Source organism: Macaca thibetana, chromosome 13 (genome assembly GCF_024542745.1).
Source record: "Macaca thibetana thibetana isolate TM-01 chromosome 13, ASM2454274v1, whole genome shotgun sequence".
NCBI classification, from domain to species: domain Eukaryota; kingdom Metazoa; phylum Chordata; class Mammalia; order Primates; family Cercopithecidae; genus Macaca; species Macaca thibetana.
Genome location: NC_065590.1, coordinates 19,210,038 through 19,222,657, shown reverse-complemented (window position 1 = coordinate 19,222,657; position 12,620 = coordinate 19,210,038). Strand labels below are relative to the sequence as shown.

At 41.0% G+C, this 12,620-nt stretch overlaps 1 protein-coding gene across 10 annotated transcripts in view; it reads left to right on the top strand.

The window, feature by feature from the left end:
• The window catches only part of LIMS1 (LIM zinc finger domain containing 1), a 153,425-nt gene that overhangs the window by 64,599 nt on the left and 76,206 nt on the right, over positions 1-12,620 (top strand). The window lies entirely within an intron of this gene.

The following is a 12,620-nucleotide window of genomic DNA, read 5'->3' as shown; positions in this document are numbered from 1 at the left end:
TCATCATCCCAGGAATAGCTGCCAATTATGAGCACCCACCGTGGTTGGCTGTGCACTGGGTGGCTTATGAACTTTGCCCCTTATCCCTACAACTGCAGCATGTGTTATTTCATAGGTTAGGACCTGATGTGTAAGTAGCTGGCTCAAAGCCCTCCATCTGGTAAGTTTGCCGGTATATCATCAGTTCATAGTATTTCCGTTTGAGAGTTTCCCAAACATTTCCTTATACTAGTTTCATAGTTTAAGATCTTAGATTTAAGTCTTTAATTCATTTTGATTTGATTTTTGTTTATGATGAGAGGTAGGGGTCTAGTTTCATTCTTCTGCATTATGGATATCCAGTTTTCCCAGCACCATTTATTAAAGAGTCTGTCTTTTCCTCAAAGTGTATGTTCTTGGCACCTTTGTGGAAAATGACTTCACTGTAGGTGTGTGGATTTTCTTTCTGGGTTCTCTGTTCTGTTCCATTGGTCTGTATGTGTGTTTTTATGCCAATACCATGCTGTTTTGGTTACTATATATATACGTAACGTATTACACTCACCAAACTATGGAGGATTCACCACCAGAGCAGGAAGCAACAGCCTGGGCTCCAGAGTCAGCCGCTTGTCTGTGCGCAGCGAGGGAGGGTCTCATGAAGTTTCAGTGCTGTCTGGGACTCTAGCTCTTTTTGTAACAAGTTGTTTGGCATGAGACCCAGTCACGAGTGCCCTTCGTGACTGGGCTCAAGGAACACAAAAAGGTCACAACTTGTTTTTGCGATTGTCTATTGTTTTTCAATAACTAACGTATAGGAATAGATTGAAATAGAGATTTCTCCGAAACAGCGCTGGATGAATGCCTCAAAGGGCTCACACAGCCTGTTCCAGAACTTGGTGACCATTGTTTGTGTCCATGTTCAGTTGAGTTCAAATATAATATTTAACTTTTCCTCCACACACGCCTGGCTAATTTTTGTATTTTTGGTAGAGACAGGGTTTCACCATGTTGGCCAGGCTGGTCTCAAACTCCTGAACTCAGGTGATCCACCCACCTTGGCCTCCCAGAGTGCTGGGATTATAGATGTGAGCCACCGCACCCAGCCTAGAATTGTTTATTCTATTTCTGTGAAGAATGTCATTGGCATTTTGATGAGGATTTTATTGAATCTAGAAATTGAGTAGTATGGACATATTAACAATATTGATTCTTTCAACCCATGGAATGTCTTTCCATTTTTTGGTGTTCTCTTCAATTTTGTTCATCAGTGTTTTATAGTTTTCATTGTAAGAAATGTTTCACTTCTTTGGTTAAATTAATTCCTGGGTATTTTATTTTATTTGTATCTATTGTAAATGGGAGTACTTTTTAAATTTCTTTTTCGGGTCATTCACTGTTGGCATATAGAAATGGTACTGACTTTTGTATGTTGATTTTGTATACTCCAACTTTACTGAATTTATCAACTGTAATAGTTTTTTGGTGAAGTCTTTAGGTTTTTCCAAATATAAAATCATATCTGCAAACAAGGATAGTTTGAAGACTTCCTTTCCAATTTGGATGCCCTTTATTTCTCTTCTCTGATTGCCCTAGCTAGCACTTCCAGTACTGTGTTGATAACAGTGGTGACAGTGGCATATTGTCATGTTCCAGATTTTAGAGCAAAGGCTTTCAGTTTTTCCCCACAGTATGATACTAGCTGTGGGTCTGTCATATATGGCTTTTATTATGTTGAGGAATGCTTCTATACCCAGTTTTTTGAGGGTTTTTTACAATCAGGAAGTGATGTCAAATTTTATCAAATGCTTTTTCAGCATCAGTTGAAATGATCATAAGGTTTTTATCCTTCGTTCTGTTGATATGATGTATCACATTGATTGATTTATCACATTGATTGGTTTGCATGTGTTGAACCATCCTTGCATAAATCCCACTTGATTACAATGAATGATTGTATTGTTGAATTCTGTTTTGTAATATTTTGCTGAAGATTTTTGCGTCAAAATTCATCAGAGATATTGACCTGTAGTTTTGTTTTATTATTATTATTTTTTTATTGAGACAGGGTCTTGCTGTGTTGCCCAGGCTGGAGTGAGTAGTTTAATCATGGTTCATTGAAACCTCAACCTACTGAGTTCAAGCAATCCTCCCATCTCATCCACCTGAGCAGCTGGGAGTATAGGCATGTGCCACTATGCCTGGCAAATTTTTTTGTATTTTTTGTAGAGACGTATTTGTATTTTTAGGGTTTCGCCATGGTACCCAGGCTGGTCTGGAACACCTGGGTTCAAATGATCTGCCGGCCTTGGTGTCCCAAAATGCTGAGATTTACAGGCATGAGCCACTCGCCCGGCCAGGTTTTCTTTTTTTCGACATGTCTTTTTCTGGTTTTGTTGTCAGGGTAACACTGGCCTTGTAGAATGAGTTTGGAAGTATTCCCCTCTCCTCTATTTTTCAGAATAGTTTGAGTAGGATTAGTATTAGTTCTTCTTTAAATGTCTGGTATAATTCAGCAGTGAAGCCGTCAGGTCCTGGCCTTTTATTTACTGGGAGACTTTTTATTACGGCTTTGATCTCATTACTTCTTATTGGTCTGTTCGGGTTTTGGATTTCTTCATGGTTCAATCTTGGTAGGTTGTATGTATCTAGAAATTTTTCCATTCCTTCTAAATTTTCCAATTTATTGGCATATAGTTGCTCATAGTAGTCACTAATGATCCTTTGAATTTCTGCAGTCTCAGTTGTAATGTCTCCTTTTCATCCCCCTTCTCCCCCCACCCCCCGAGACAGTCTTGCTGTGTCACCCAGGCTGGAGTGATCTTGGCTTACTGCAACCTCCACCTCCTGGGTTCAAGTGATTCTTCTGCTTCAGCCTCCTGACTAGCTGGGATTACAAGCATGTGCCGCCATGCCTGGCTAAGTTTTTTTGTTTTGTTTTGTTTTGTTTTTGTAGAGACGGAGTTTTACCTCTTGGTCAGGCTGGTCTTGAGCTCCTGACCTCAAATGATCCGCCTACCTTGGCCTCCCAAAGTACTGTGAGCCACCATGCCTGGCCTCCTTTTAATCTCTGATTTTATTTGGGTCCTCTCTTTTTCTCAGTCTGGCTAAAGGTTTATCAATTTTGTTTAACTTTTCAAAAAAACTATTTTACTGATTTTTTTGTTTCCTTCATTTCAGTTTCATTTATTTCTATTCTGAACTTTACTATTTCTTTTCTTCTATTATTAATTTTGGGTTTGGTTTGCTCTTGCCTGTCTAGTTCTTTAAGATGCATTGTTAGGTTATTTATTTGAAGGGTTTTTGGTTGTTGATGTAGACATTTAGAGCTCTAAACATCCCTGTTATTACTGCTTTTCCTATATCTCATAGGTTTTGGTATGTTATGTTTCTATTATCATTTGTTTGAAGAACTTTTTCATTTTCCTTAATTTCTTCACTGGCCCACTGGTCATTCAGTAACATATTGTTTAATTTCCATGTATTTATATCGTTTCCAAAATTCCTCTTGTTATTTATTTGTAGTTTTATTCTGGCCTCCAGTTTTGTTTTGTTTTGTTTTGTTTTGCAGCCTGTGAGCTAAGAATATTTTGACCTTTTTTAATGGTTGAGAAAAAAATAAAAGGATGATATGGAAATTTTACGAAATTCAAGTTTCAGTGTTCATAAATAAAGTCTTCTTGGGACCACAACCACATTTACATATTTACTATTGTTTGTGGCTGTTTTTGAACCACGAGGGCAGGGTTGGCTAGTCACCACAAAGACTTTGTAGCCTGCAAGGCCTAAAATATTTACTATCTGGCCTTTTACAGAAGTTTGATGATTCCTGCCATAGAAGAGTTGTAGCAGTTTTTGAAAACATTAACATTTTCAAATTTTAGATGGTTACTGCCTTCAGATCTTTTATCCTTAGCCTCTCAAATTAAATTTTGTTCTAATAGAAATGACTGGATATTAACGTATTTTAATTACCTTAAAACAAGTCTTGCTCCTCATCCCCCTTCCTCAAGATGGGCTTCTTGTAACTAGGATTAGTTAGCTTCCTTTCTTTCTGTCCCGGAAGACTACTAGAGAGTTGTCTAAGACCGCCCCACTGCCCCTGCTCCTCTGAGTTGGATGAAGGAGGAGCAGGGGACCAGCAGGAGTAGAGTCTGTTGGACAGAGTGTGTGGCAGCATCTCGACTGTACAGAGCACTTGGTAGTCTGAAATTTGATCTCTGCCAGGTAGGAGCAGTTTACTTGCAGGAAGGATTGATGGGTCACGGATTAATGCCACATAGTTCCTTTTTCATTGGAATCCAGTTGTCTGGTGATTCCCTACCTTGTGAGTCTGAACAGGATACTGAAGCTTGCTCCCTCTTGAGAATCCGGAAGGGCCAGATGCCTGCCTTCATAGCCTCCCCTGCAGCTGCAGCCGAGGCACAGGAATGTGCCTTGGACTCTGGCCATCAGGTACACTTGTACTGGACTGTGACCTGCTAGAGATGCAAAGAAATAGGGATTGCCTGGAATCATTTCTGGAGAGCTCGGTTGTAACAGCACTCACGACACCCATTGTTTAGGGGCAGCAGTAGAACCCGGTGTGAGCAGCACAGTCCAGTACCCAGCCTTGGTCCATGTGGTACACTCGGTCCAGAGGTGTAGGGCTGGGGGCAGACTTCCCCCGCTGGGCAGGGTGTTGTTACAAGCTGGGTTCTTTGTTAATCCTGCAGAGTCTGTGAGCATTGCAATATCATTATTAAATATCTCTTCTGCTTAAAACTAACCCAAGGTGGTTTCTGTTGCTTGCATCTTAGAAACCTACATGTGTCAAGCTAAATAAAGAGCTCACTCAAAATATCTAATGTTTTATAAAATTTTGAAAAAATTTCCCTATTTTGAAACTTACTGAAATTCATTTCTTTCAGCATCTTATGCTGTCCCCGTTTTCCTCTTTATTTGTTCCAAAAATGTCTGCCGAGTACCTACTACATGCCCAGCACATGGCTTCACATAAGCAGAAACACAGGCGGAAGAATGTGTCAGTGTTTGGATTTAGTGATGCCCCACTTAGAGAATGCCATACAGTGTAGTCTTGATCCTTATAACCAGGTCATTGTATCTGTGTATTGTGGGCCACACTTGACTACAGTGAGGGTCCCAACGGCAACTTGGAAAGAAAAGAAGTCAGATTATCCTCTGAGAGTGAAACTTCAGACTTGACCCAGGAGTAGAGCTCTGTAGTCTCCTAAAGGGGATGGAGTGGCTCTGGATGTATATGTAAAGAAAGGACATGACCATCTGAAAGGCCCGGTGAGCATGGAAGCAGCAGATGTATGGGCAGTCACAGAGGTGAAGCTGGCAACCAGGCCTGGGGGCCAGGCAGCGTAGCCCTCGGGCCCAAGTACCAGGTTCCTGTTGCCAGCTCTGCCCCCAGTTTGGGGGAGGTGAATCTGGATGTCGTAGTCACTGAATATTCAGACTGTGTAGCTATTTTTATGAATTCAAGCACACCAGACAACCTTCTGATTATAACTTAGATTTTCATTTGACCTGTGCCTAGGAGAGAACACATTACTTATGAAAGCTAGATATTTTAGTTTGCAAGTTGGAGTTCTGATTTTACACATCAGTTCTAAAAGTTGGTGAATGAGGATGCTTAAGTGGCACATCTACCTTAGGTGTGTTGACAACATTGATTACTCAGCTTCAGAAGCTGAAGGTCAGACTTTACATTCTTAAAAATTCACGAAGGTGGGATTCTTTATAGGAAGCCAGCTGGATTCACCAGCAAACTCTGTCACTGAACTGAGGACTTTTTTTTTGGGAGGGGGGGTGGACTTCAGTATATGTGCGTGTGTGTATGTCAGTAAGAAAAATCACAATTTGTAAGGTACTTTAAAAATTTTATCAGCACTTTCATGTTTCTGTGAAGCTTCTGAACTTAATTCAACCATTCAAGAAGCATTTCTTAGGTACCTACTGTTGCCAGGCTTGAAGAGCTCACATTTCAGTGAGGAAGACCAACCAACATATGAACAACACACAGTACAGCAAGTGCAACAGAATGGATTTGTCTAAAGTTCAGTAGGATCCCAGAGGAGAGAACAGCTTCCACTGCCTCCCTGGGAGAGCTCTAGAAGGCTCCACCAAATGGCAATATTGCGGGAGTCCTATGTGAGGAGAGAGGCTGGAGGTTCATCCACGTAGAGAAATGGTAGATCCTGGAAACACAAGAGTGTGCTGAGTCTAGGGCAGTGGTTGGGAAATTAAAATATAGCACAATCAGTTGTTAGAAGGGAAAAGGTGATTGGAATGAGGCCACACAGGTGAGTATGCAGTAAAGGATATGTCTCATGTACCTTGCTGCTGTGGTCCGAATGTGTCTCCCCCAAATTCGTATGTTGAACTTCTAACCCCAAAGTGAGGGTATTAGGAGGTGAAGCTTTTGGAGAGATGATTAGGTCATGAGAACAGAGCTTTCATGAATGAGATTAGTGCCCTTATAAAATAGGCCCAAGGGAGCCTGCTTGCCCCTTCCTGCATGTGAGGAAACAGTGAGAGGGTGCCATCTGTGAGCACGGAGAGCTTAGCTTGGACAGCCAAGGTGATGAGGGACGCGCTGAATCAAGATACATGACATGGGGGGTGCTGTTGCACAATATTGAGTTATTCCCCCTCCAGATGAAACACAAATAGAACATAATTGAGCACACCAGTTGTCTGGTATCATCACATAAATAGTACGTATGTGCACATATAGAAGTGATTTTTACATAAGAGTATATTTTTGTGCATCTAATAGGATTCACTATGGTGTAGTTTTTAGGTATTTCTCTCTAACCTGGATATAACCAGAAAAGAGATATTGATCTCTCTAATAAATCTGCCTATTAAAAGTACTAAGTTTTACAAGTGAAATTATTAATACCATGGGCAGAGTTCCTTTTTACTGTATTCTTTTTGCTTATTTACTTCTGGGTCTTAAAGTCGGTTCACAGGTCCTCATTTACCTGTTAATTGTGCCTGAAACCCAGTCTTTCCCATCTGTTTTTGCTAGTCTTAGAGTTTATATCCTGTAACTTTTCTCATCTTCCTTTGAGTGGGCTCCTAGCATAATGTTTTATGTCTTCTGTTTTATTAAGCAGTATTTGGAAATGGATATGATTTTAGTGTTGGTTATGTATCAGGTAGGGGCTCCTTGGGCTTTCACTGTGGGTAACATTCATGTGATATTTGTCTCAGAGTTAATGCCCCTTTCTTTCATCCTCTGAAAATTGTGTGCCTGTAATGTCTTTAGGAGCCACATGGTGGCAGGCACAGTGCTTTGAAACTTTGTGGACTTACATACTCAGAGTGTTTGCTGTGCATCTTCATCTTTCCTTCCTTTAAAAACAATGAAGATATTGAAATTAATAAAAAAGAACCTCCAAATATCTACCACCCACCTCAAGAAATAAAACCTTACAAACAGAGTTGAGGTCTCTTGGTTCAGTTTCCTCTTCCAATCAATCACATTCCCCCCTCCTGTTTTCATCCACGAGGAAACCCTTTCCTTAACGGAGTTTGGCTTTTGGCTCACTTTTGTGCATATCTTTATACTTTCATTACACATTTATATATTCTTAACAGTGCATGGGATTCCTTCTTTCGTTTCAGATTTTACTTGGTGTTTACTGTTTGTGTTACTGTGCAAGTTGCCTTTTTCACTCACTTTTTAAAAACATTTATGTAGATTTGTGCTTCAGTGAATTTTCTTTTACAGCTCTACAGCGTTTCGTTGAAGACATCACAATTTTAGAAATCTGTTTTCTTGATCTTGAGAGAAGCAGGGTAGTAGAGTGATCATAGATGGGGCCCCTGATGCCCATTCCAGTCCCCATTCTGTCACTCACCAGTTGAGGGCCCAGTTTCTACTTCCGCGAAGTAGGGATACCGCTCATTTCACAGGGTGTTAGGGGGATCAGATGAAATAGTATGTGAAGCATTAGCACCATGATCATTACTGCTATTAGAAGAAGATGATAGTAGTGCATGATCATTACTGCCATTAGAACAAGATGACATTACTGCCATTAGAACAAGATAACAGTAGTGCAGACTCAGGGCAGGGCTAATTTTGTGCTATGTTTTAATTTCCAGTCGAACAGAGGGCACGCTGAAAGAAGTGGGGACAATAGCTTGAGACAGCTGTGGTGGCGTCTTTCTGAAGACGTCTGTTTTCTCTGACATAGCTGGTAATAGAAAAAGAGGGTGGGATCGGTGATTCGAGAGTACTGAGGGTTTCAAGTGTCCTTGTTTGCGGCACGATCTGGCTAAATACATGCAAAATAATTTCCTGTGTTGGTGCGTGTGCTAATCTTGTTTGATTTTTTTCTTAGCAACCTGTTTACCTGGCAAAGTATAAAAGGCTTCTCCTCTAGAGTCTTCTCTCCCCTCTGCCATGGCAGGTGTTGCTACCTGGAGCCGCTTCCACAACTGCTTGTCTCCAGGATTGCACCCTCCCCACCTGGAATTCTAACCTTGTGCGGCTCTCACCTGTCACATACCCCCATCAGCCTGGCTCTGACTTTTTCAAAAGCTGACTCTAAACTGCCTGGCTCCCCGCAGTCATTGCTCCTACTGCTTCCAGAGTGAGGCACCCACTGTTCCCTGGCTCACTTCTCCACCTTCCCATGCCTTGGCACTCTCTTCTCCACCTAGAATATTCTCTCCTCCCCTTTCCTGGTGCCATTCTTTCACAACGTAACATATCCCTGAATGCATTTCATATGATCTTGGGCAACCTATTTAACATCCTCAGATATGACATTTCAGATCCCTCATTAGAGGAAGCACCCGGAAAAGCCAGGAATCCTGACCTGATGCCCTCTGCTGTGCCGTCGGGGCATCACACTGCGCGCGTGATACAGCAGTGTATGGCGTTCTGGCTTTAAGGAAGTTATGCTTGTTTTCATCCCCACGGTTGAACTTTTTTTTTTTAACTTAAAAATACTTTATTGGCCGGGCACGGTGTCTCATGCCTGTAATCTCAGCACTTTGGGAGGCCGAGGCGGGAGGATCACAAGGTCAGGAGATCAAGACTATCCTGGCTAACACGGTGAAACCCCATCTCTACTAAAAATACAAAAAAATTGCCGGGCGTAGTGGCAGGCGCCTGTAGTCCCAGCTACTTGGGAGGCTGAGGCAGGAGAATAGCATGAACCCGGCAGGTGGAGCTTGCAGAGAGCTGAGATCACGCCACTGCACTCCAGACTGGGCAACAGAGTGAGACTCCATTTCATATATATATATATACACACATATATATATACACACACATATATATATATATGTATATATGTGTGTGTGTGTGTATACATATATATTATTATAAAAATGTTATTTTTTATTTTCTAAAAATAGAGATGGAGTCTCACTATGTTGGTCAAGGTGGTCTCAGACTCCTGGCCTCAAGCAGTCCTTCTGCCTTGGCCTCCCAGAGTGCTGGAATTACAGGCGTGAGCCACTGCACTTAGCCTGAAAATTTTCATTCTGATATAAAAATAGAAGAAACAATCCTCTTATACTCATCACCCACACTTAATACCATCTTGCCATATTTGCTTCACATGTTCTTTTTTCTTTTCTTTTCTTTCTTAATTATTTAAAAGCAAATCCGAGACATCAGGACATTTCATCCCAAAATACATCAGAGCTGGTGCCTGAGGAGATGGACATTTTCTTATATAAGCTGGTATCTGAGAAGATGGACATGCTATTACCATATCTAACAAATGAGTGGTAATTCTTTATCACCATCCAGTACGCCACCCATAATCAAATGTCCTCACTTGTCCCAAGAGTAGCCTTTTACATTTGTTTTGTTTAAACCAAGATCTAAACAAAGGCCATAGTTTAATAATACGTTTAATTGATATGTCTCTTAAGTGTCTCTTAATCTTCAGGAAAACCCCTTCTCTGTTTTTCCTCCAGTCACTGACAGAGATACCAGCTCTGTTGTCATGTAGAATTAAAGTTTTGAATTTTTAAAATAAACCTTATTTTGGAATAATTTTAGATTTATAGAAAAGTTGCAGAGGTCAGGAGCTCAAGAGAATCCTCACATAGTCCTCACCTAGCTTCCCCTCTTGTCAGCACCTTCCATTACCTTCATTATGTCTTTTTTCTGTGCCATCATCCAATCCAGGATACCACATTGTGTTTAGCCATAGTTGAATATTTAAATGATTTCTGGTTATAAGTTCTCATCTACTGCTGAAAAAAATAACCATTTTCTGACTAGAAGGCAGTACACCGTTACGGTTTAAAAACCAGGCTGAGGCCAGGTTTCAGTTTTTCACTCAATTACGTAATAACTGTATAGTAAGTTATACTTTCCATGTCTGTCTCATCACCTTTGAAATGGGAATAATAATAGTACCGTTTCATTGGATTATTGTAAAAAAAAATAAATTTGGTAAGTGTATACAAAGTGCTTATCACAGTTCTGGGCACATAAGAAGCACTCAATACACCTAGCTCTTGACCAAGGTGCTATTCCTAAATCATACCAAACCCCGGGGAAGGAACTGGGTCTTCCCCGAGGCTCACTATTATTTAGAAAATACTGTATCGATGTTTTTTTCCACTTGCCTTAGAAATAGTGCATTTGCTTTGGTTCTATATAGTGGTCTCACTACGTTTTGAGGTGTTTCACTTCTATTTTGGGAATTTTTATTCAGTAGAACATAGTTCCCTAGTATGTTTTGATCAATCAAAAATATTGGCTCTAGGCGGGGTGCAGTAGCTCACCTGTAATCCCAGCTCTGTGGGAGGCCGGGGCATGGGGATCGCTTGAGCTCAGGAATTCGAGACCAGCCTGGGCAACATGGCGAAACCCTGTCTCTACAAAAATACAGAAATTAGCTGGGCGTGGTGGCGTGAGCCTGTAGTCTCAGCTACTCAGGAGGCTGAGGTGGGAGGATTGCTTGAGCTGTGGAGGTGGAGGTTGCTGTGAACTGTGATCTAATATATATATAAATATATGTGCGTAAATATATTTTTATATAAATGTATAAATATATGTACATACATGTACATATATTTATATATAAATATAATTGTATTTACATATTATATAAATATATATGTGTGTGTGTGTGTGTGTATTTATATATATAGACACCCTGAGAGTGAGTTTTTTCTCTTGGCAGGAGTTCTTGAGATCAGGATTGGAGGATTAAAACTGCAGGCCTTTCTTTTATTAGTCTCACAGAGTGACTGGTTTGATTTGTGCTTTCGAATTAGAATCACCTTCTTTACCAGACTTCCTTTGCATGAAGCAGTAGGAGCAAGTGGCTGCTTAACTGGCTTGAGCTCTAAAGTGTGTTTGTGGTATGAAGTGTTCTCAGAGGAACCGAAATCGGTGTGGTCACACATCATCAGTGCCTCTTCATACACCCACGCCCTCCTGAAGGTTGCTGTTTGTGTTGCTTCTAGCGCCTGTTGCTGTTCAACAGTACCCTTGGTTTCAGCATAGTTGCTATGATGATGAAAACCTGTTAGAATCTGCCTTTTTTTTTTTTTTTTTTTCAGAACTGTTGGAAACATTGAATAATTCCATGTACTGTAAAAGGAAATAAAGTAGTTTGGGTAATTTGGACCCAAAGACTCCTAAGGAATCTAGGAATTCAGTTACATAGAAGGTCACTTTCTTTTACTAGCTTTTGCCTCCAAACCTGCAGGAGAAAACCAGCTGAAAAGGAACACACATATGAGTGGGGACTGCACCTGAGCACCCCACAAGGCTCCTTTCAGAACCCTCAAACCGACCATTCGCAGTATTCACGTGGACTAGGTCTGGGTCATTTGGAGGGAGGGAAGGTGTGGGCTGGCGGAGGTGTCTGGGTGGTTTCTAGTCTGTGTTTACAGTCTGGGGCTTGCGCTGCAGCTCCTGCGCCTGTCATGCACCCCGTTTCCCAGAAGCTTCCATGATTAGGTTGTCTTGTTGAGAGGCAATGCTAGTTCAGACTTGACCTTGTGATGGTCTGTGGGGGAGAATGTTTTAGGCCATGGGACAGTGCAGTTTAATGACTGAAACAGGATTGTTTTAGTCAAATCGACTTTGGTTGGACCCACACTCTCTTTATTGGTTATATTGTTTGGTCAAGTCATTTAACTGCTTTAAGACTCAGTTTTCCCATCTGTAAATGGGAATAATGGTGATACATACCTCACAGAGTTGAGATGGAGGTTAACAACACATAGTGTGCTGGGTAGGTACTCTAACCTCAGTTGTTAGTAATAATTACGTTACATAAATAGTTGAGAGACTGAGCTTTACAATAGTGAGAAGCAAACTTTTTTTAAATTATTATTCTTTAAGTTCTAGGGTGCATGTGCAGGTTTGTTACATACGTATACATGTGCCCTGTTGGTGTGCTGCACCCATTAACTCATCATTTACATTAGGTATATCTCCTGATGCTATCCCTCCCCCCTCCCCACGACAGGCCCTGGTGTGTGATGTTCCCCTTCCTGTGTCCAAGGGTTCTTATTGTTCAGTTCCCACCTATGAGTGCGAACATGCAGTGTTTGGTTTTTTGTCCTTGCGATAGTTGAAAAGCAAACATTTTTGTGTCCTAGCTTTTTTCTTTTGTAAACTTATAAAAGTCTTTATT